This window comes from Phoca vitulina, unplaced genomic scaffold (genome assembly GCF_004348235.1).
Source record: "Phoca vitulina isolate PV1807 unplaced genomic scaffold, GSC_HSeal_1.0 scaffold11, whole genome shotgun sequence".
NCBI lineage: Eukaryota > Metazoa > Chordata > Mammalia > Carnivora > Phocidae > Phoca > Phoca vitulina.
In genome coordinates, this window is record NW_022589714.1 from 49,263,132 (window position 1) to 49,286,324 (window position 23,193).

The following is a 23,193-nucleotide window of genomic DNA, read 5'->3' on the forward strand; positions in this document are numbered from 1 at the left end:
TTGGTGGTATGGAAAACCTCCCTACACACTGGAATTGGTACCAGAATACCTTAGTCACCAAGTCATAATTTATCCTTCACCTTATCTTTCTTAGTTTTCCTGCTTTTGGTTCCCTGCTTATCTATAGTAGTAAACTACAGCCACAGCCATTTCATTCCTGTTCAATGTCCCAACTAATTTATTTTCTAACTTTCAGTCTCCTACTCCCCAAACCAGTAGGCATCAAAATTACTAGCGTTGGCCAGATGTAGAACTCTCATTTCTGTAGTCAAGCCCCCTCAGAAGGAGAGAAACTAAGAAAATAATGACATTCTCATATAGATAGTTTACAAAAATGAACAGGTCCCCAGACTTTGAGTAGCGATCTTTGCAAATCTCCTTTTGCCCCATAAAATGATGGCAGAGAAGAGTGCAGTCTGGATCAGACCTCTAAGGTCTATGTTACTATTCAGAAGTTCTTTAAGTACATTCTTGACAGATGAGAAAGTTAAAAAATAAGAAATATGTGAAGTTGCTGTTCTATTCACACTGCAGCTCATATGGTTAGCACTGTCTATGTTCATGTGCCTGTTTTAAGGTTGCAGATTTAGCCAATACAAATAAATACAAGATGCTCAGTTAAATTTGGATTTCAATGTTTATCTGAAATTCAGATTTAACTGGGCATCCTATTTTTTATTTGGAAACCCTAGCCCAATTTGTTAACAAAATCTCAGAAAGAGTGTATTTAATACTTCTTTGTATTCTTCAATACATGCCCATGACAACCTGCACATAGTGTGAACTCACATGGAACTTTTTAGGTAATAAATACAAAATGGATGCAAATTTTTTCTGTATATGGAAACTAGCAACACTCGCCTCTCTCCCCCACTCTAAGATACACACTGTTACATATAAACATCAGAAATTTTATCAGTTTTACCCAATCTAGTACTATTCACTAACAGTAGTTAGAAGCCCAAGCTCTAGAATCAGAAAATTTGAATTTGAACATGAGCTCTTCCACTTGGGTCAATTTTTAATATCCATGAGCCTTTTTTCTTTATCTCTGAAATAGACTTAATAATATCATATTCTCACACTGTTATTACTAAGTGTGAAATTAAATCGTGACTCTTCCTATGCTGATCACATAATAATTACTCAATCGATATGACCAGTTTGATTTTTGTAACTCCTATGAATGTAAACTCATAAGATCTTTCTACCTTAACCTCCTAAAGCAAATAATATCTTCATTATGATTTGGCAATTTTCTTCTATTAATTTTATCACTAATTACCATTTGAACATATAAAGGCAGAAACATTGGTTTATGCATAATAATGGGGTATACATGAACTTAATACAAAAGAACTCTGATGACATAGAAAAGAGGGATCTTCAATATACTTAGATTTATACTATATAATCTGTGTTCTAACACTATGTAACACTGGGTAAATCACTTAAATTCTTTGAATTTTAGATTCCATAGATATATATGTTTTTACCTGCTACAGATAGGATCGGGTAAGAATGGGAATTATACACTGATATTTAAAGGTCTGCTACATAGTAACTGCAAACTGTTATGATGCCTTATGCTGATAGAGACCAGATTTGTTTCTTTTTCATCACTCCATCTTCATCACCTAGGGTAATGGCTTGTAAAGTGTAGGTTGCTAATAATTATTTCCTGTATGAATTAAAGGCTTTTTGCATAACACGTCACCTCTGCTTGCAAGGGCACTCCAGGGCTTCCTTGCTGATGACTGAATGTCTCTGATTCTCAAGTTCTCTCAGCTTCTCTTCAGGTTCTTTTATTCTTATACTTTAGGTCCAGCTGAGTTCCTGATCCCAGAGCACAGGCTTTCCCTGAGATCAGCTACTCAAAAAAGAGTCATCTCTAATCCATCCGTCATTTCTTCAGCTCCCATTGTCTTTTCAAATGCTCCAATCTAGTTTTTATCTTGGATAGTTGATTAAATCTGCAAATGTCAAGTCCACCAAACCCAGTTCACTTCTCTGTCATGTTCTCACTTCACCTACCTCTTCTACTACTTCTTACCTACTTATACAACTGGCCACTCTCTCCTCCTTGAAAAAAACCACTTTCCTTGACTTCCATGTATGTTGGTTTTCCTCCCACATCACTGGTACCATTCTCAGTCCCCTTTGCTGACTCTTTGGTTCTTGCCCTCTTCTTGTCTTGTACACACTCTGTCCCTATGAAACCTCCTCTACTTTCCTGGAATTTAACCCAGCACATGTGTCAATGACACCAACATACATAACTCCAAACCCTGGCTTGCTCCTGAACTCCAGTCTCATATATTCTACTGACTGCTGAGAGTTCCACATAAATGTCAAAAATCATTTCAAGCTTTAAGAAAATCTTTATTTTTAACCACCACTTGAAATAATTTCCTCCCTCAGTCTTCCCTATCTCAATAAACAACATCAGCATCCACCTAGTCATTATGGAAGACAAAATTCTTAGGGACAAACTTGATTTTCTACCCACTGCACCCATTTAATTTATTAACATGTCATATAAAAATCTATCCCAAACCTGTTCACTTTGCCTTTACTACTATCTTTGTCACCCACTACCACACTAAATGTCTTCCCTAGAGAGTTATATCATGTTCCTAGATAGTCTCCCTGACTCCATTTGTGAACTCCTACAATCCAGTCTCCACGTGGTGGTTAGAATTATTTTTTAAAAAATATAAATGGACTTACCTTTATCCCTTAAGTAGTCCACATATCTCTTTAAATAAAAATCAAATTTCTTATCATGGCCATCAGGATCTACTATGATTTGGCTTCTTACTTCCTCTCCAACTTCATCTTACGCCACTCCCCAGTTTGCTCAGGACACTTCAGCTACTCCCATCTTCTTTGTGTCTTTTATTTTATTTTATTTTTTTTAAAAGATTTTATTTATTTATTTGACAGAGAGAGAGGGAACACAAGCAGGGGGAGTGGGAGAGGGAGAAGCAGGCTTTCCGCGGAGAGGACCTTGGGATCATGACCTGAGCCGAAGGCAGACGCTTAACGACTGAGCCACCCAGGCGCCCCTTCTTTGTGTCTTTTAAACTCAGCAAACATCTTCCTGTACTTTGGCCTTTCCTGTTTCCTCTCCCTGGAACACTTGTCGCTTAGATCCTTTAAATGACTGGTTTGTTCTCATCATTCATGTGTCAACTAGTGTCACTTTCCAGGGAGAGCTCCCTAGCCCTTGTGCTGAAGTTGGGTAAATTCAATTCTGTTTCACAACGCTAATGTATTTTTTTTTAAGAGCACTTATTGCTCTCTGGAATTTTTTTCCTTTTTGTTAAATACTTTAAAAAAATATTTTATTTATTTATTTGACAGAGAGAGAGAGCACAAGCAGGGGGAGCAGCAGAGGGAGAGGGAGAAGCAAGCTCCCCACCGAGCAGGGGGCCTGACACAGGGCTTGATCCCAGGACTCTGGGATCAAGACCTGAGCTGAAGGCAGATGCTTGACTGACTGAGCCACCCAGGTGCCCTCTTTTTTGTTAAATATGTATTCAGTTATTGTCTTTCTCCCCTGTTGCTAGGGAAGTTCCATGACTGTAGGGGCCTTTTCTTTCTTATCCAAATAGAGTTCTCTGATCCTAAAACAGAACCCAGTATATAATAGTTGCTTGGAAGAATATCTGTGGTCTAAATGAATAAACCCAGTGTTCTGGGACTTGATCATTGTAGGATCCTGAGAGTAATAAAAGGCTCAAGCTCTAAAACTCTTTTATTCTGATGACACGTTAGATCCCTTCTGCTTCCTATGAAAATTTGGACAAACTTCCTCTTTCTCCTACTAGTCAGAAGAAACATTCACAGGTAAGGAAAGGTGATTTTCAGAAGGAGAACATTTTGTTATATTTCATTTCATCCAGTGGAAATGTGATAGTACTGAGGGTCTGTGCAAACACTGGGGATTTTCAGTAATGGTGATGACATAGCTGGGGAAAGAATAATGAGGAACTAGAAGTAGAGGAAAAAAACATGGCTAATTAAGGACAGGGCATGGTGAATGAACCTATGAAATTTGGGGCTAAGACTCAGGAGGCCAGTGAGTTTACTTGACTTGTTTATTGACTTTCAGCCCCAGGAATATAAGCAACCTTCACACCTTTGGTACCCTGCTCAGGGTGTACAGTTTGAATCATATGAAATTGCTGATAATTGACTATTTTTGGCTTATGCAAATAGAATTTCATATAATTTTTTCTATACCAGTTGAATCACTTCTTGTGGGCTCAGGTCAGAGAAAGGGGAGATGTAGGAGAAGCTGATAGTATAGAAAGGTCAAAATAGATTCATAGTGAACACTAATCTGTGCCAGTTTTTAGAAGAAGCCTTAAGTTCTTTAAGACTTCAAAGAACACCCCACAGATTCTCCTTATCTATAGGGTCATTTCAAGCTCTAAGGTTCTCTGCTTCAGTCCCAGGGTGCTCTCCACAGGAGAAATAGAGGGAAAACAGACCCCAGTTTCTGTCAGGTAACCTACAGCACAGAGATACAGGCCTTATAAACATTAGGGTTCAGGAGTAAAGGAAAGGAAATGATGTGGGAGGCCCCTTAATTCATCTTTACATATTAGAGAGAAGCACCAACATCACAGATCCTGCTGAGGCCATAACACAAGATCTTCTAAAAGAGATCTTTCTAATTTCTTTTGACTCCCCATAAAATTTTCAGGCAAACTTACACTTTTACTGGCATAACTCAACTAAAAAAAGGAACCACTGAGGGTGCCTGAGTGGTTCAGTTGGTTAAGGATTAGACTCTTGATTTCAGCTCAGGTCATGATCTCAGGATCATGAGATCAAGCCCCAGGTTGGGCTCCATGCTGAGCGTGGAGCCTGCCTGGGATTCTCTCTCCCTCTCCCTCTGCCCCTCCCCTATCTTGCTCATGTGTACATGTTTGCTTTCTTTCTCTAAAAATAAAAAAATTAAAAAAAAAAAAAAGGGAACCACCAGATGGGAAACTATTTGGACATCATTATTTCTAAATCTTCTCAAGAACCTGAATGAATGGGATGGAAGGCTGGAGAGATTTTATTAGAAGAGAATTAGGAAGAAATGGCCTATATATATGGAGGCCCCTTATGAAGCTCTTGTAGAAAGGGCAAGCATGCAGGCTTTTTGTTGTGGAATGAACTGGGGAACCATATAATAAAGATGGGTGGTCACTGAAGAAAATGTCTTAATTTTCTAGGGGACATGGCCTGGATGCGGTGACAAAGCTAACTCCCTTCCTTCCCCCATCCCACAATATCTTATGTGCCAAGATATGTACTTACGTGGGGTGTCTCTAGCCCAAGCCAGGGGAGAGCTCAGCATCATCAGTATCACCATTAAAGCTGCCATTGATAAGCCTCTAGGGAACCACAGACATGCCATGCTGGAGAACAGAGAGGACAGGGTTTGGGGAGCAGGTAAGTCTCAGTGAGGACTAGGACCATCTTTCACCCATACGCAAAGTAATACCAACCAAGGAATTGATTTTTGTTTCCGGATTGGGTAATCTCTGTGTTGAAAACCAATCAGCCTCAGATATGAAAAGCATCATCTGTTGCTGGTCAGAGATTCAGTATTGAGATCCAATTTTGAAACTTAGAATTTTCTGAATTAAAAAGATTGCTTTAATTAAGTACTTTAAATATTTGATCTAGTTGTATGTGAAACATTTTATCGGATCCATATTGTGAGCCAATTTTGTGCTGGGTAATGATGTGCACACAAGTTTGAAACTTTAGGAGCACTTATTTCTCTCACTTGAAAACAAGAGTTATTTCAACAAATGTATGTGTGAGTGTGTTTAGGAACTGAAGGTGTGGGAAGATAATTGCAAGTCAGGAGACCTTTCATCCTCTCCTTTTTGCACCATAACAGTGTTGTAGGTTTGGGGAGATTACTAACCTCTCACATTTGAAATGAAGGCCCTGACAGCATTTTATGTAAATTGAAGTGGCTGCTGTGTAGTAATTCTAGTTCCTTGAGAAGTTCCCTCATTATTGTCGCTTACCTCTGGAAATGACAAAATTTGCATTTATTTTATGTAATGACACCCACAGCTCACATACAAGTCTCCTTCCTAGGAAGGATAACAGTGGCCTCCAAATTCCTAAATCCAGTCTATCATTCTCAATTATTATTTCAGAGTTCTCAGCAAGTTTGAACATTTCAGAATAGAAATAGTATCTCACTTACTTTGGAAAAATATATTTCTATTAAGCTCAAAATTTTGTGGAGAGGTTGGATAAGAGTCATTACTGTCCCTGGATTTGAGAAGAAATCCCCAGTGATAAATCAGTACTACTGGAAGTCATGTGATTGCAACCAGAATGTCACATTTAATTTGACAAACTTTAATCGTAATTTACTCAGAAACTAATTGTGACATGTGATAATCTGGGAAAGCCAAGCTAAAGTTTACCTTAGATTATAGAATAAAAGGAATGGCAAAGAAAGGTAATTCTATATCATCTACATACAGAAATATAAAAAGAACCCTATCAAAACTTGTTCATATAAATTTAATATATAAATTAAAAATCATACAAATTTGTTTTTTAAAAAATGGGCCAATGACTCTGATCTAAATTATGTTACGAATAATAAAAATGTGCTGCTTTAATTATTATATATTTCACACTTTTCTTCAATATTAATTCAATATAAGAACAGTTCAGGTAACACAATGTAGGAACCGTCACCCAATATCAATCCTACAGGTGATCTTGAGGCTGAACTTCTTCACTGAAAGCAAGAAGAGAAGCAATCCTGCTCAACTTCTACCGTGTATGGGAAATGTCAAATAAAGGCTCATATCCTGAGTAAAAATAGTTAAATTGGTTTCTGGAAGAAAGTGGTGTTCAGTACAGAAGTTCTACAGTTCTCAGAAAGCTACTACCAATAATAAGGTACTTTAAAAAAATTATTTAAATTCAATTAATTGACATATAGTGTATCATTAGTTTCAGGGGTGGAATTCAGTGATCCATCAGTTGCATATAACACCCAGTGCTCATTACATCACATGCCCTCCTTAACGCCCATTACCCAATTACCCCATCCCCTCACCCACCTCCAGCAACCCTCAGTTTGTTTCCTATAGTTAAGAGTCTCTTATGACTTGTCCCCACCTCTGTTTTCATCTTACATTATTTTTCTTTCCCTTCCCCTATGTTCATCTGTTTTGTTTCTTAAATTCCACATATAAGTGAGATCATACGATAATTGTCTTTCTCTGATTGACTTATTTCGCTTAGCATAAAACCCTCTAGTTCCATCAACACTGTTGTAAATGGTAAGATTTCACTTTTGTGATTGCTGAGTAATATTCCATTGTATATATATACGCCACTTCTTCTTTATCATTCATTTGTCAATGGACATCTGGGCTGTTTCCATAGTTTGGCTATTGTGGACATTGGGGTGCAGGTGCCCCTTTGGATCACTACATTTGTATCCTTTGTGGTAAATATCTAGTAGTGCAATTGCTGGGTTGAAGAACCTCCATAATGTTTTCCAGAGTGGCTGCACCAGCTTGCATTCCCACCAACAGTGCAAGAGGGTTCCCTTTTCTCCTCATCCTCGTCAACATTTGTTGTCTCCTGACATTAATTTTAGCCATTCTGACTGGTGTGAGGTGGTATCTCACTGTGGCTTTGATTTGTATTTACCTGATGCCGAGTGATGTTGAGCATTTTTTTGAGTCTGTTGGCCATTTGTAGGTCTTCTTTGGAGAAATGTCTGTTCATGTCTTCTGCCCCTTCTTGACTGTATTATTTGTTACTTGGGTGTTGTCTTTCGACAAGTTTTTTATAGATCTTGGATATTAGCCCTTTATCTGATAAGACATTTGCAAATATCTTCTCCCATTATCTTTTGGTTTTGTCAACTGTTTCTTTTGCTGTGCAGGAGCTTTTTATCTTGATGAAGTCCCAATAGTTCATTTTTGCTTTGTTTCCCTTGCCTTTGGAGATGTGTCTAGCAAGAAGTTGCTGTGGCTGGGGTTAAAGAGGTTGCTGCCTGTGCTCTCCTCTAGGATTTTGATGGATTCCTGTCTCACATTGAGGTCTTTCATCCATTTTGTGTTTATTTTTGTGTACGGTGTAAGAAAATGGTCCAGTTTCATTCTTCTGCATGTGGCTGTCCAATTTTCCCAACACCATTTGTTGAAGAGACTGTCTTTTTTCCATTGGACATTCTTTCCTGCTTTGTCAAAGATTAGTTGACCATAGAGCTGAGGGTCAATTTCTGGGTTCTCTATTCTGATCCATTGATCTATGTGTCTGTTTTTGTGTCAGTACCATACTGTCTTGATGATGACAGCTTTGTAATAGAGGTTGAAGTCCGGAATGGTGATGCCACCAGCTTTGCTTTTCTTTTTCAACATTCCTCTGGCTATTCGGGGTCTTTGCTGGTTCCATACGAGTTTTAGGATTGTTTGTTCCAGCTCTGTGAAAAATGTTGATGGTATTTTGGTAGGGATTGCATTGAAAGTATAGATTGCTCTGGGTAGCGTAGACATTTTAACAATGTTTGTTCTTCCAATCCATGAACATGGAACGTTTTTCCATTTCTTTATGTCTTCCTTCTCCATTACTTTCATAAGTGTTCTATAGTTTTCAGAGTACAGATCCTTTACATCTTTATTTAGGTATATTCCTGGGTATCTTATGGTTTTTGGTGCAATTATAAATGGTATTGATTCTTAATTTACCTTTCTTCTTTCTAATTGTTAGTGTATAGAAATGCAACTAATTTCTGTGCATTGATTTTATATCCTGCCATTTTGCTGAATTCGTGTATGAGACCTAGCAATTTTGGGGTGGAGTCTTTTGGGTTTTCCACATAAAGTATCATGTTATCTGTGAAGAGTGATAGTTTGACTTCTTTGCCAGTTTGGATACCTTTTATTTCTTTTTGTTGTCTGATTGCTGAGGCTAGTACTTCTAGTACTATGTTGAACAACAGTGGTGAGGGTGGATATCCCTGTCGTGTTCTTGACCTTAGGGGAAAAGCTCTCAGTTTTTGAGATATTGATATTTGCTGGGGCTTTTCATATATGGCTTTTATGATATTGAGGTATGTTCCCTCTATCCCTATACTGTGGAGAATTTTAATCAAGAAAGGATGCTGTATTTTGTCAAATGCTTTTTCTGCATCAATTGGGAGGATCATATGGTTCTTGTCTTTTCTTTTGTTAATGTGATGTATCGCGTTGATTGATTTGTGGATGCTGAACCCCTTGCAGTCCAGGAATAAATCCTACTTGGTCGTGGTGAATAATCCTTTTAATGTACTGTTGGAGCCTATTGGCTAGTATTTTGGTGAGAATTTTTATGTTCATGTTCATCAAGGATGTTGGTCTGTAATTCCCCTTTTTGGTGGGGTCTTTGTCTGGTTTTGGGATCAAGGTAATACTGGCCTCATAGAATGAGTTTGGAAGTTTTCCTTCTATTTCTATTTTTTGAAACAGCTTCAGAAGAATAGGTATTAGAGCTTCTTTATATGCTTGGTAGGATTCTCCTGGGAAGACATCTGGTCCTGGACTTTTGTTTGTTGGGAGATTTTTGATTACTGCTTCAATTTCCTTGCTGGTTATGGGTCTACTCAGGTTTTCTATTTCTTCCTGTTTTAGTTTTGGTAGTTTATACCTCTCTAGGAATGCACTCATTTCTTCCAGATTGCCTAATTTGTTGGCATATAGTTGCTCATAATATGTTCTTATAATTGTTTGTATTTCTTCAGTGTTAGTTGTGATCTCTCCTCTTTCATTCATGATTTTATGTATTTGGGTCCCTTCCCTTTTATTTTTAATATGTCTGGCTAGGGGTTTATCAATCTTACTAATTCTTTCAGAGAACCACCTCCTAGTTTCATTGATCTGTTCTACTGTTCTTTTGGTTTCCATTTCATTGATTTCTGCTCTAATCTTTATTATTTCTCTTCTTCTGAGGGGTTTAGGCTTTATTTGTTGTTCTTTCTCCAGCTTCTTTAGGTGTAAGGTTAGGTTGTGTATTTGAGACTTTTCCTGTTTCTTGAGAAAGGCCTGTATTGCTATATACTTCCCTCTTAGGACCACCTTTGCTGCATCCCAAATGTTCTGAACTGTTGTGTTTTCATTATTATATGCTTCCATGAATTTTTAAAAATGCTTCTTTAATTTCCTGGTTGACCCATTCATTCTTGAGTAGGATGCTCTTCAACCTCCATGTATTTGTGTTCCTTCCAAATTTTCTCTGGTAAGGGAGTTCAAGTTTTAAAGCACTGTGGTCTGAGAATATGCAGCGAATAATCTCAATCTTTTGGTACCAATTGAGACCAGATTTGTGACCCAGTATGTGATCTATTCTGGAGAACGTCTCATGTGCACTTGAGAAGAATGTGTATTTTATTGCTTTAGAATGAAATGCTCTGAATATATCTGTGAAGTCCATGTGGTCCAGTGTGTCATTCAAAGCCCTTGTTTCCTTGTTGATCTTCTGCTTAGATGATCTGTCCATTGTTGTGAGTTGGGTGTTAAAGTCCCCTACTATTATTGTATTATTATCAATATGTTTCTTTAAGTTTTTATTAATTGGTTTATGTAATTGGCTGCTCCCAAGTTAGGGGCATAAATATTTACAATTGTTAGATCTTCTTGTTGGATAGACCCTTTAAGTATGATATAATGTTCCTCTTCATCTCTTATTACAGTCTTTGGTTTAAAATTTAATTTGTCTGCTATAAGGATTGCTACCCCAGCTTTCTTTTGATGTCCATTAGCAAGATAAATGGTTGTCCACCCTCTCACTTTCAGTCTGGAGGTGTTTTTGGGTCTTATTTTTTAATCCAATCTGATACCCTCTGTTTTTTGGTTGGGGCATTTAGCCCATTTACATTCAAAGTAATTATTGAAAGATATGAATTTAATGCCATTGCATTGCCTATAAAGTCACTGTTTCTGTAGGTTGTCTCTGTTCCTTTCTGGTCTTTGTTATTTTTGGGCTCTTCACTTACAGGATCCCCTTTAATATTTTTTATGGGGCTGGTTTAGTGTTCACAAATTTTTTTAGTTTCCATTTGTCTTGGAAGCTCTTTATCTCTCTTTCCATTCTGAATGACAGCCTTGCTGGATAGAGTATTCTTGGCTGCATATTTTTCTTTTTTCCTTTTCTTTTTTAAGATTTATTTATTTATCTGACAGACAGAGACATAGCGACAGAGGGAACATAAGCAGGGGGAGTGGGAAAGGGAGAAACAGGCTTCCTGCCGAGCAGGGAGCCCAATGTGGGGCTTGATCCCAGGACTCTGGGATCATGACCTGGGCCGAAGGCAGATGCTTAATGACTGAGCCACCCAGGAGCCCCTGCATATTTTTCTCATTTAGCACATTGAATATATTATGCCAGTCCTTTCTGGCCTGCTTCAATTCTGAAACAATTTTGCAGTGTAGAATATTTTTGGTTGACTTTTTTTTTTTTTCTTTCAGCACTTTGAATATATTGTGCCATTCTCTCCTGGCCTGAAAAGTTTCTGCTGAAAAATATGCTAAGAGTCTTATGGGGTTTCCCTTGTATGTAACATGTTATTTTGCTGTTACTGCTCTAAGATTCTCTACCTGTCTCTAATCTTTGACATTTTAATTATAAAATATCTTATTGTGGATCTCTTTTGGGCTCATCTTGTTTGGAACTCACTGTAGCACCTGGACCTGGATATATGTTTCCTTCAGATAAATTTTCAGCTATTTCCTTGAATAAGTTTTCTGCTCCTTTCTCTCTCTCTCTATTCTCATTCTGAGACCTCTACTATGTAACTGTTGGCCCACTTGATGTTGTCCCATAAGTCCCTTAAGCTAACTTTACTTTTTTCTCATCATTTTTTCTTTTTGCTGCTCTGATTGGGTGAGTTACAATGCTCTGTCTTTCAGGTCATTGATCCTTTCTTCTGCTTCATCTAATCTGCTGTTGAACACCTCTAGTGTATTTTTCAGTTTAGTTATTGTATTCTTCAAATCTGTGACTTTTATTTGGTGCTTTCTTATATTTTCTCTCCCTGATGAAGTTCTCACTGTGTTGGTCCATTCTCCTCCCAGGTTTAGTGAGCATCTTTATGACCATTATTTTGAACTCTTTATCAAGTAAATCACTTATAATTGTTTCTTTAATGTCTTTTTCTCAGGTTTTAAATTGTTCTTTTATTTGGAACATATTTTTCTGTTTCTTCATTTTCCTTGATTCTCTGCATTGGTATTTATGCATAAGATAAAACAGTTAACTCCTTAATCTTGAAGGTTTGGCCCTGTGTAGGAGATGAACCTTATCATTCAACACTGCCCAGCTCTTGGTGGTCTCTCAAACCTTTGTGATTGTCTAAGCAACCTCTTTTATTTTTACTGGCTCCCAATAGTTGAGGGTGGGCCAAGACTTGTCAGTGTCCCCTGACAAGGGAGGATCTCAGCAACTAGATTCAAGCTGATTGTAAACCAGACTCTCAGAACAGCTTTTGAAGTCTGCAAATATATCCAGGTCTTTGAGAGCACAAGTGCAAAGACCACTAGCCACCAGAGCCAGGTGATCTACAGCTGTCCCCTGGGTGGGAGCCACAAAAATGGGGGTGCCAGATGAATGAAAAAAAGAACTCCTTTCTGAGAGATACCAGTGACTTGGAGTGAGGCAGAGGGAGAGTGCAAATATGGCATCTATTGGTCTCTGTCCCTTGAGTGTACTCAATAGGACCCTAGATATGGGCAAACCAGCTAGTCTGTAGCTTGAGGACAAGCAAATAGGCCTCTTTCACAGAAAGACTGACCTGTGTTTCTCTTTTTAAAAAAAAGTAGCTGAGCAACTCCTACAACTCCTACATATAAGGCTACTGAGTCTGTGTGTGATGCCGTGGGGGTAGAATCTGGCCAAGAACCTTATCTCTGTTTGTTATAGTCCCATGAGACCTAGGAAAATGAGTTGCCCTGGTCACCAGGAAAACCAGGGAGCATCCACAAAAACTGGGGCACCAGAGGTAAAGCACAGGGTACCAGAAATGTGAACAAGCTCCTCTTCCAGTAGATACTGGTGCTCTGGATCAGGGAAGAAGGAGAGTACAAAGATAGCTTCATCCTCCAACATCTCTGCAGAGGATTACAGTTGGCCCTTACATGTCTGTTTATTTTTATTTATTATTTATTTATTTATATTATTACTAGCCTACCCTTCAGGGTTCAGCTATAAAGATAAGCTAATAGGTCTTGTTCATTGAAAGACTGGATGCCTCTCAACTGGCTGCCTCTGTGCTGTGCACTGGGGTGAATAAGTCCTAGTGCATGGGCAATTTAAGAGCCATTTCTCAGTTTACTATAGCCTTGTGGGTCTCATGGACAAAAGCCCAGTTCGTTTCCAAAGTTAGGTCTTGGGGGCTCATCTCTTAGATGAAGGTCTTAAAAGTTAGGGTGCTTAATGTAAGGTTCAAATTCCTCTCTCCTCATGGAGAAGCTCTGTGTTTTGAGTTCCCTCCTGATTGTGGGTTGCTGAGCTTTGAGGTTTATGGTGAAATTGTGTCCCAGCCTCTCCAACCCACTTTGAGGTATTTTTTTCTTGTTTGCCTTATGTGTAGGAGTTGCTCAGCTAGTTTTTAAAGAAGAGGACATTGTCCCACATGAAGCTGTAGATTTGGTGTCCCCGGGAAGAAGTGAGCTCAGGATCTTCCCTTGTCACCATCTTGAACTGGTTTCATAATGTTAATACTATTGCATTTCTTGAGACTAAATTTATGCTCCAGCATATTGTTCTTCTTGATGAATATTCCAAGTACATTTGAAAGGAATTTGTAGTTTTCCATCATGTAATGTAATGTAATGTCCTACAAATGTCAATTAGTTATTTTGATAATTAGTGCTATTCAATTATTCAATATATTTAACTGATTTTTTTTAGTTTATTTGTTTTACAATTGCCAAGAGAAGCATTTAAAAATCTCTGATTATGGGAGAGAGGGAAGATTGAAGTGGAGTAGGAGGACCCTAGGCTTGCCTTGTCCCACAAATACAACTAGATAACTATCAAATCATCCTAAATCCCCAGAAATCAACTTGAAGACTGGAAGAACAAACTCCACAACTAAAGATAGAGAAGAGGCCACATTGAAGAATGTAGGAAGTGCAAAGATGTGGTTTGGGAGAAACAGATTGTGGCTGCCATGGAGAAGAGGGAGTCACAGTCATGGAGAAGGGTATGAGACAGACTAGCACATAGGGGAGTACACAGGGAAAATGAATTTCCATAACAACTGACTTGGAAAGATAGAGGGGCTGAATGTTGTGAACTCTTATAACTAGTGGGGCTTAAAGCCTAGAGTTTTAAAGGTCAGTGGGCTTGGCTTTGATAGAGCCCAGAAAGTATTAGGACTGCTCTTAGAGAGAAGGCAGAGCAAATAGCCCATGGACATACAATGTGGAAATAGCGATCTGAAGAGCACCTAGGGCAAATATGGGGAACATATTTGCTCATCCTGGAGCATGTCTCAGTGAGGCAGCATTCATGGGAAGACTCCTCCAAGAACAAAGGAACTGACAGGTGCCATTTCCCTCCCCCACCCCTCAGCATAAGCACAGGACCACCTGCAGGAAATAGCACAGAGCTGACACTCACTCCCTAACTTGCTTATACAAAGCCCTGTCCCACCATGCTCCTATAGAACTGCCCTTCCCAGTTATACTTGCCTAAGTCCCAGCAGAGTGGACTCCCTCCCTCAAAAGATAGGCCTAAGCCCCTCCTCACACCATGTCTCCTGACTGGGGAGTTTTGTGGAGGCTCAATTCCAGTGCTGGTGTTACAGGTCTCATTTCACAAGCAGACCAGAGCACACCTAGTTAAAACACACCACATTCAGCCTAGGAACTAAACACTGCCCACAGCAGGCAAAGAAAGCCTCTGCAGATAATTGGCCTGAAGAATAAAGCAGCCAGAATAAAACAGCAGCATGCACACAGCACACACTGGAGACACTCCTGGAAGCATCAGGCCCTGGGGAAGAGGGAACACTACATGTCAGGGCCCTAGAGATCTTCTTCTTCATAAGGACATTACCTTCAAGAACAGGAGACACAGCTTTCCTAACTCACAGAAACAGGCACAGAGACACAAACTTATCCAAAGTGCCAAGACAGAGTAATTGATCCCAAATGAAAGAACAAGACAAGACTATGGCCAGAGATCTAAGTGAAACAGATATAAGTAACATGCTTGATGGAGTATTTAAAGCAATGATCATAAGGAAAATCACTGAACTTGAGAAAAGAGTGGGAGACATCAGTGAGACTCTAACATAGAGATAAGGAATAACATAGGAAAGATAAAGGGTTCAATAAACAAAATGAGAAACACACTTGATAGAATGAACAGCAGGCTGGAAGAAGCAGAACAAATTAATTACCTAGAAGACAGAGTAATGGAAAGTAATCAAGCTGAACAAAAGAGAGAAAAAAGAATTATGCAAAACGAGAATAGACTTAGGGAACTCAGTGACTCCATCAAACACAACAACATTTGTGATATAGGAATCCCAGAAGAAGAAGAGAGAGAAAAAGGGCAGAAATTTTTTTGAAGAAATAATGGCTGAAAACTTCCATTGTCTGGGGCAGGAAACAGATACCCATATCAGGAGGCACAGAGAACCCTCAACAAAATTAACAAGAGCAGGTCCACCCTAAGACATAGTGTAATTAAATTGGCAAAATGTGGGAGGGAGGACCAAGATGGCAGAGGAGTAGGAGACCTAAATTTCCTCTGGTCCCAGGAATTCAGCTAGATAGGGATCAAACCATTCTGAACATCTACGAACTCAACCAGAGATCGAAGAAAAGAATAGCAGCAACTCTCTGAACAGAAAAGCGACCACTTTCTGGAAGATAGGACGTGTGGAGAAGTGAATCCAAGGTGATATTCGGGAGGATAGATGGCGGAGGGGGGGGGGCCTCCGTCAGCTGCTTCTGGCAAGTGATAGAGCCACGGAGCACAAAATCGGACTTTTAGAAGTCTACTCCGCTGAGGGACGTCACTCTGGTGGCTAAGCGGGGGGTGGAACCCTCGTGGGTTCTCAGGACCCTCGGGGTCACAGAAAGACCAGGAATGCCTGAGTGCAGCAGAGCTCCCAGGTATCAGAGCGGGGAAGATGGCTGCAGAGACGGAGCTGAGGAGCGGGCTCTCAGCTCGGGGCTGCCATAAACCGTGATCCGCGGCACAGTCGGGCCACTGCTCCTCCAGCAGGGACCCAACAAGAGGCAGATCCGGGGAGACTCCCCTTCCTCCCCCGGGAGGAGCGGCGTGGGAGCGTACCACAGGGATCTGCTGGGTTTGGAGACTCCACGTGGGGTCGTGAGCCAGAGATAGAAATGCTCGGTCATAGGCCGGATAGGCATGGAGTGAGGCCAGAGACTGGGGAGACAGGAGTGACTGACTGCTTTTTCTGGGGGCTCACTGAGGAGTGGGGGCCCGAGTTCTCAGCTCCTCCAGGGAGGAGATTGGGAGGCTGCCATTTTCACTCCTGTCCTCCAAAGCTCTACGGAAAGCTTACAGGGACCAAAAGCTCCCGAGAGCAAACCCGAGCAGATTACTTAGCCCAGATCTGGCAAGGGTGGGGCAATTCCGCCTCCAGCAAAGACATTTGGGAACCACGGCAACAGGCCCCTCCCCCAGAAGATCAGCAAGAACAGCCAGCCAAGACCAAGTTTACCCATCAATGAGAACGGCAGAACTCCAGCGCTAGGGGAATACTGCACATAGAATTCATGGCTTTTTTCCCAAGATTCTTTAGTCTTTCAAAGTTAATTTTTTCTTTTTTAACTTTCTTTTTCTTTTTTTTTTTTAATTTTTCTTTTTCCCTTTTTCAACCAACATCTTATCAATCCCTTTTTAAAAAAATCTTTTTTAATTTTCATTTTTAGAGTCATATTCTATCCCTTCATAGTAGTTAACCTTATTTTTGCTATATATATATAAGTTGTTCTCTCTTTAAAATTTTGGGATACAGTTTCTTCTAAGAGACCAAAATATACCCTAAATCTCTAGTGTATGGATTTGTTCTAGCCTCCTGCCTGATCACATTCTCTCCCTTTCGTTTTTTTTAAATCCTCTTCTTTCTTTTTTCAACCAACTTCTTATCTTATCAATTCCTTTTATAAAATCTTTTATAATTTCCATCTTTACAGTCATATTCCATCCCTTCATCATATTTACCCTTATTTTTGTACAGATACAAGTTTTTCTTTCTTTAAAATTTTGGGAGGCACTTTCTTCTAACACACCAAAATATGTCCAAAATCTAGTGTGTGGCACTGATCTATGCACCAGCCTGATCATATTTGATCATATTCTGTTTTTTTCGTTTGTTTGTTTTTATCTTTTTTTTTCTTTTTTCTTTATTTCCCTTTCTTTTCCCCAGGTTTCAGGTCTCTTCTGATTTATTTAGTGTATATTATTCTGGGGTCATTGTTACCCTTTTAGCATTTTGTTCTCTCATTAATCTATTCTCCTCTGGACAAAATGACAAGACTGAAAAAATCACCTCAAAAAAAACAAAACAAAACAAGAGGCAGTACTGACTGCCAGGGACCAAATCAATACAGACATTAGTAAGATGTCAGAACTAGAGTTCAGAATGATGATTTTAAAGATGCTAGCTGGGCTTGAAAAAAGCATGGAAGATATTAGAGAAATCCCTTCTGGAGAAATAAAAGAACTAAAATCTAACCAAGTCGGAATCAAAAAGGCTATTAATGAAGTGCAATCAAAAATGGAGGCTCTAACTGCTGGGATAAATGAGGCAGAAGAGAGAATCAGTGATATAGAAGACCAAATGATGGAAAATAAAGAAGCTGAGAAAAAGAGAGATAAACAACTACTGGATCATGAGGGCAGAATTCGAAAGATAAGTGATACCATAAGACGAAACAATATTAGAATAATTGGGATCCCAGAAGAAGAAGAAAGAGAGAGAGGGGCAGAAGGTATATTGGAGCAAATTATAGCAGAGAACTTTCCTAGTTTGGGGAAGGAAACAGGCATCAAAATCCAGGAGGTACAGAGAACACCCCTCAAAAATCAATAAAAATAGGTCAATACTCCAACATCTAATAGTAAAACTTACGAGTTTCAGAGACAAAGAGAAAATCCTGAAAGCAGCTCGGGAGAAGAGATCTGTAACCTACAATGGTAGAAATATTAGATTGACAACAGACCTATCCACAGAGACCTGGCAGGCCAGAAAGGACTGGCATGATATATTCAGAGCACTAAATGAGAAAAATATGCAGCCAAGAATATTATATCCAGCTAGGCTGTCACTGAAAATAGAAGGAGAGATAAAAAGTTTCCAGGACAAACAAAAATTAAAGGAATTTGCAAACAAGAAAACAGCCCTACAAGAAATATTGAAAGGGGTCTTCTAAGCAAATTGAGAGCCTAAAAGTAATGTAGACCAGAAAGGAGCACAGACAATATACAGTAACAGTCACCTTACAGGCAATACAATGGCACTAAATTCATATCTTTAGTAGTTACCCTGAATGTAAATGGGCTAAATGCCCCAATCAAAAGACACAGGCTATCAGATTGGATAAAAAAAACAAGACCCATTGATATACTGTCTGCAAGAGACTCATTTTAGACCCAAGACACCCCAGATTGAAAGTGAGGGGGTGGAAAACCATTTACCATGCTAATGGACACCAAAAGAAAGCTGGGGTGGCAATCCTTACATCAGACAAATTAGATTTTAAACCAAAGACTATAATAAGAGATGAGGAAGGACACTATACCATACTTAAGGGGTTTATCCAACAAGAAGATATAACAGTTGTAAATATCTATGCCCCTAACATGGTAGCAGCCAATTATATAAGCCAATTAATAACAAAATCAAAGAAACACATCAACAACAATACAATAATACTGGGGGACTTTAACACCACCCGCACTGAAATAGACAGATCATCCAAGCAAAAGGTCAACAAGGAAATAAAGACTTTAAATGACACACTGGACCAAATGGACTTCAGAGATATATTCAGAACATTCCATCCCAAAGCAACAGAATACACATTCTTCTCTAGTGCCCATGGAACATTCTCCAGAAGAGATCACATCCTAGGTCACAAAGCTGGTCTCAACCAGTACCAAAAGATTGGATCATTCCCTGCATATTTTCAGACCACAATGCTTTGAAACTAAAACTCAATCACAAGAGGAAAGTTGGTAAGAACTCAAATACATGGAGGCTAAAGAGCATCCTACTAAAGAATGAATGGGTCAACCAGGAAATTAAAGAAGAATTTTAAAAAGTCATGGAAACAAATGAAAATGAAAACACAACTGTTCAAAATCTTTGGAATGCAGCAAAGGCAGTCCTAAGAGGAAAGTATATAGCAATACTAGCCTTTCTAAAGAAACAAGAAAGGTCTCATATACACAGCCTAACCCTACACCTAAAGGAGCTGGAGAAAGAACAGCAATTAAAGCCTAAACTCAGCAGGAGAAGAGAAATAATAAAGATCAGAGCAGAAATCAATGAAATAGAAACCAAAAGAACAGTAGAACAGACAACAAAACTAGGAGCTGGTTCTTTGAAAGAATTAACAAGATTGATAAACCCCTGGCCAGACTTATCAAAAAGAAAAGAGAAAGGACCCAAATTAATAAAATCATGAATGAAAGAGGAGAGATCACAACCTACACCAAAGAAATACAAACAATTATAAGAACATACTATGAAAAACTATATGCCAGCAAATTAGATAATTTGGAAGAAATAGATGCATTCCTAGAGATGTATCAACTACCAAAACTGAACCAGGAAGAAATAGAAAACCTCAACAGATGTATAACCACTAAGGAAATTGAGGCACTAATCAAAAATCTCCCAACAAACAGAAGCTCAGGGCCAAATGGCTTCCCAGGCTAATTCTACCAAACATTTAAAGAAGAATTAATACCTATTCTTCTAAAACTGTTCCAAAAAATAGAAATGGAAGGAAAACTTCCAAACTCGTTTTATGAGGCCACCATTACCTTGATCCCCAAACCAGACAAAGACCCCATCAAAAAGGAAAATGAGAGACCAATATCCTTCATGAACATGGATGCAAAAATTCTCACCAAAATACTAGCCAGTAGGATCCAACAGTACATTAAAAGGATCATCCACCACTACCAAGTGGTATTTATCCCTGGGCTGCAAGGTTGGTTCAACATCTGCAAATCAATCAATGTGATACAATACATTAATAAAAGAAAGAACAAGAACCATCTGATCCTCTCAATAGATGCAGAAAAAGCATTTGACAAAGTACATCATCCTTTCTTGATCAAAACTCTTCAGAGTATAGGGATAGAGGGCACATACCTCTATATCATAAAAGCCATCTATGAAAAATCCACAGAAAATATCATTCTCAATGGGGAAAAACTGAGAGCTTTCCCCCTAAGGTCAGGAACACGGCAGGGAAGTACACTATCACCACTGCTATTCAACACAGTATTAGAAGTCTTAGCCACAGCAATCAGACAACAAAAAGAAATAAAAGGCATCCAAATAGGCAAAGAAGAAGTCAAACTCTCACTCTTTGCAGATGGTATGATACTTTATGTGGAAAACCCAAAAAACTCCACCCCAAAACTGCTAGAACTCATACAGGAATTCAGTCAAGTGGCAGGATATAAAATCAATGCACAGATCAGTGGCATTCCTATACACCAACAACAAGACAGAAGAAAGAGAAATTAAGGAGTTGATCCCATTTACAGTTGCACCCAAAACCATAGGATACCTAGGAATAAATCTAACCAAAGAGGCAAAGAATCTGTACTCAGAAAACTATAGAATACTCATGAAAGAAATTGAGGAAGACACAAAGAAATAGAAAAACGTTCCATGCTCATGAATTGGAAGAACAAATACTGTGAAGATGTCAATGCTACTGAGAGCAATCTACACATTCAATGCAATCCCCATCAAAATACCATCCACTTTTTTCAAAGAAATGGAACAAATAATCCTAAAATTTGTATGGAACTAGAAAAGACCCCGCATAGCCAGAGGAATGTTGAAAAAGAAAAGCAAAGCTGGCGGCATCACAATTCCGGACTTCAAGCTCTATTACAAAGCTGTCATCAGTATGTTCTGGCACAAAAACGGACACATAGATCAATGGAACAGAATAGAGAGCCCAGAAATGGACCCTTAACACTATGGTCAACTAATCTTTGACAAAGCAGGAAAGAATGTCCAATGGAAAAAAGACAGTCTCTTCAACAAATGGTGTTGGGAAAATTGGACAGCCACATGCAGAAGAATGAAACTGGACCATTTCCTTACACTACACACAAAAAATAGACTCAAATGGTTGAAAGACCTCAATGTGAGACAGGAGTCCATCAAAATCCTAAAGGAGAACACAGGCAGCAACCGCTTCGACCTCAGCCGCAGCAACTTCTTCCTAGAAACATCACCAAAGGCAAGGGAAGCAAGGGCAAAAATGAACTATTGGGACTTCATCAAGATAAAAAGCTTTTGCAAAGCAAAGGAAACAGTCAACAAAACCAAAAGACAACTGAGAGAATGGGAGAAGATATTTGCAAATGACATATCAGATAAAGGGCTAGTATCCAAAATCTATAAAGAACTCATCAAACTCAACACCAAAAGAACAAAGAATCCAATCAAGAAATGGGCAGAAGACAGGAACAGACATTTTTCCAAAGAAGACATCCAAATGGCCAACAGACACATGAAAAAGTGCTCAATATTGCTCGGCATCAGGGAAATCCAAATCAAAACCTCAATGAGATACCACCTCACACCAGTCAGAATGGCTAAAATTAACAAGTCAGGAAATGACAGATGTTGGCGGGGATGCAGAGAAAGGGGAACCGTCCTACACTGTTGGTGGGAATGCAAGCTGGTGCAGCCACTCTGGAAAACAGTATGGAGGTTCCTCAAAAAGTTGAAAATAGAGCTACCATATGATCCAGCAATTGCACTACTGGGTATTTACCCCAAAGATACAAAATTAGGGATCCGAAAGGGTACGTGCACCCCGATGTTTATAGCAGCAATGTCCACAATAGCCAAACTGTGGAAAGAGCCAAGATGTCCATCAACAGATGAATGGATAAAGAAGAGGTGGTATGTATATATGATGGAATATTATGCAGCCATCAAAAGGAATGAGATCTTGCCATTTGCAACGACGTGGATGGAACTGGAGGGTATTATGCTGAGTGAAATAAGTCAAACAGAGAAAGACATGTATCATATGACCTCACTGATATGAGGAATTCTTAATCTCAGGAAACAAACTGAGGATTGCTGGAGTGGGGGGTGGGGTGGGAGGGATGGGGTGACTGGGTGATGGACACTGGGGAGGGTATGTGTTCTGGTAAGCGCTGTGAATTGTGCAAGACTGTTGAACCTCAGATCTGTACCTCTGAAACAAATAATGCAATATATGTTAAGAAAGAAAAAAAAAAAGAAGAAGAATGTAGCAGGAAGGGAAGAATGAAGGGGGGGAATCGGAGGGGTAGACGAACCATGAGAGACGATGGACTCTGAGAAACAAACTGAGGATTCTAGAGGGGAGGGGGGTGGGAGGATGGGTTAGCCTGGTGATGGGTATTGAGGAGGGCATGTTCTGCATGGAGCACTGGGTGTTATGCACAAACAATGAATCATGGAACACTACATCTAAAACTAATGATGTAATGTATGGGGATTAACATAACAATAAAAAAATAAAAAAAAAAAGAAATAATAGAAGACCCTTTCCTGAGTTAAAGGAGGACTTTAGTCTTTGGATGGGTAAGATTCGTGTAACTTAAAGGCATCAAGCAGGAACAATGAAAATATACAAATAGTTACATATGCAGCGATGAAATTATTTGATTACAAGATCAGAAGCAAAAGAAAAACAATGATAATTAAAAATTGATCTCATAGCTTTTAGAAAGGAAATAAATAAGCTAACTAACAAATAGTTTATACATAAAAGGATAGGAACTAGGCAGGAAACAGACTTCTTATCTGAAATATCAGAAGGCAGAAAACAATGAAGAAAAAAAATGAATGCAGGAAGCTGGGTGTTGCAGGAAAGGCAGTGTAAGAGAGTTGGTTTGGGATAGGGAGATGGAAGAAGA